Source organism: Scomber scombrus, chromosome 12, assembly GCF_963691925.1.
Source record: "Scomber scombrus chromosome 12, fScoSco1.1, whole genome shotgun sequence".
NCBI classification, from domain to species: domain Eukaryota; kingdom Metazoa; phylum Chordata; class Actinopteri; order Scombriformes; family Scombridae; genus Scomber; species Scomber scombrus.
In genome coordinates this window covers 30,441,112-30,443,611 of record NC_084981.1, presented here as the reverse complement: position 1 = coordinate 30,443,611, position 2,500 = coordinate 30,441,112, and the positions used below count along the sequence as shown (strand labels likewise).

The 2,500-nt window shown below is 40.2% G+C and overlaps 1 protein-coding gene across 2 annotated transcripts in view; it reads left to right on the top strand.

The window, feature by feature from the left end:
• The window catches only part of LOC133991861 (cullin-9), a 38,405-nt gene extending 36,862 nt beyond the window's left edge, over window positions 1-1,543 (top strand). For both annotated transcript variants that reach the window (XM_062430451.1, XM_062430450.1), the window contains one exon: window positions 1-1,543. This exon is cut by the window's left edge and continues 461 nt beyond it. The gene's annotated coding sequence lies outside the window, so the exon portion shown is untranslated.
• Window positions 1,544-2,500: the final 957 nt, after the last annotated feature.

The window sequence follows — 2,500 nt, the reverse complement described above, 5'->3', positions numbered from 1 at the left end:
GGACAAACCAGCTCTGAGAGAAAAGTCAGAATCAGGAAATCTAAATTTAATCTGAACTTTATTTCAAAAGATAAAAAACAAAGAAAGTCGTGAAGAAGACTTTTAGTTTTTTAACCAGTTTGAGTCCAGTTTGAAACCTGTATAACCATTTAAACACAAGTCTTAAATCACTTTAAGACCAGTTCAGTCTTTAACCAGTTAAAACCCAGCTTGAAACCAGTCTAAACTGGTATTAACCTTGTTTCCTTAATCTGTCTGGAATGGGTTTAAGACCAGTCCAAAACCAGTGTGACCAGTCTCACACTCTAAAACTTAAACCACTTCAAACACAGTTTAAACCCAGAATACAACTGGTTTACACACCAGTCTAAAAAATGTTTAAACACAAAACAAAAACAACCTCTAAACAGGTCTACAAACCATTTAAACCCAGTCTACAAACCATTTAAGACCAGTTTAAACCCAGTCTAAAATCATTTCAAAACCAGTTCAGTCTTAAACCAGTCAAAACCCAGTTGGAAACCAGTCAGAAAACTGTCTGAAACCAGTTTAACCAGTCTCCAACCAGTTTGAATTCAGCCTTAAATGGGAAACATTTGTTATAAGTCTCAGAACTTTTATTTTGGAAGGTTTCAGACTCAAACTTCCTGTTTTCAGATCCTGACTTTAACCTCAGATCTGGTTTTTCCTCCTAAAGCTCGGCTCAGTCCTGGTTTCGGGTTCTGGTCTCGAGGCTCGGCCCGGGTTTCGGGTCTCGTGGTTTTTTGGTGTTTCTCGTCTGTCCGACAGCGATGATGATGATGATGACGATGAAGAAGATGAAGGGTGTTTGTTTCTTTCAGAGGAAGTTTGTTAGTTTAAACGTTTCACTGAACAAAAAGTTTGTTTCTGCTGCTTTTTTTTTTCTTTTTTTTTTTTGGGGAGACGGAAAAAAAAGAAAACTTTATTAAAAAAAAAAGGGATAAATATTGAATCTGGAGTCAGAGACTGTTGGTCCCTCCTCTCACTCTTCTTCTGTTTGTTTTATCTTTGTTCCTTTCATCACACGTTCTGCCTTGATTCTCTGTAAAGATGGAGGTTGCCTTGGTTAGAGAGTAGCAGCACTTCCTCTGTAACCGTCACATTTAGATTTAATCAATAAAGTTTGGTTGTTTTTTTGTTTTTTACGTGTTATTATATAAGAGTCGGATGTTTTCTCTGCATCTGAAGAGACGAATCAAACCTGCACAGAGTGTCTGTCTGAGGTGGAATCAGCCTCTCTGAAGTATCACTGCAATAACTGATCGATCGTTTCTCGTGTTCTGTTTCCTGTCTTTAAAAGATGAGGTTGAGCTTTTCTTTCTGTTTGTTTTGCTGTCGAGACATCGGCGTTGTGCAGGAGCGGAGGGAAGCCTGATGTTCCGGCTCCCTCCTGGTTCTGCTGTAATTTTGAGAGATCCTATATTCATATTAATGTTCTATATATAATGTTCTTTCTGGTTTCTTTGTTGGAGTCGAGCGACTTCAACCAGCAAACTAAATAAAAGCTTTTTCTGCTACGCTGCAGGACGCCTCTCATTTCACACACACACACACAGACACAGACACACACACACACACACACACACACACACACACACACACACACACTCACACTCACACTCACACTCACACTCACACTCACACACACTCACACTCTTCTGGAGAGGTGATGATGCAATGATGGTTTACACAGATATAACATGCAGGTTTGGAAAGTGCACACCAGGGTTAATAGGGTTATCCCTACTGGTACTAGCCCATTATCTCAACAAGTCACTTTTCAGTATAATGCATCCCAGTACACACCCCCCCCCCCCCCCCCCATCACCCACTATGACCTCAATAACAAAGTAGAAAATATAAATAAAGTGGAATAATCACCTTTCTGACAATGTCAACAAAAACTGAAAATGTATAAAGTTAAATGTAGAATTTATAGCAGAGTTTTTGCATTAGATAGCACGTGTTCCTAATAAAAGAAGACTTGAAGGAAAGAAGGAATAAAGGACAGATGGAAGGAAGGAAAGTGGGCCGGATTGGACCTGGGCTGGATGATCTCAGAGACCACAAAGACTCTTTAAAACATAGGTTCAGAATTGTGAAAGTTTTATTCTGTTTGTGAAAATGTAATAAAAGCAAATTTCACTGTTTTAAACTTTAGACCAAACTACTCCACAAAAGTTCATGTGGAAAGGAGGGAGGAAGGAAGGGAGGAAAGGAAAGAAGGGAGGAAGGAAGGGAGGAAAGGAAAGAAGGGAGGAAGGAAGGGAGGAAAGGAAGGTATGTAGGAGGGAGGGAGGAAAGAAAGAGAAGGAGGGAGGTAGGAAAGAAGGAAGAGAGGGAGGAAAGGAGGGAAGAAGAAGGAAGGAAAGAAGGGAGGAAGGAAGGGAGGAAAGGAAGGTATGTAGGAGGGAGGTAGGAAAGAAGGAAGGAAGGAAGAAAAGGGGATGGATGGAGGAAAGAAGGAATAGTCAAAACA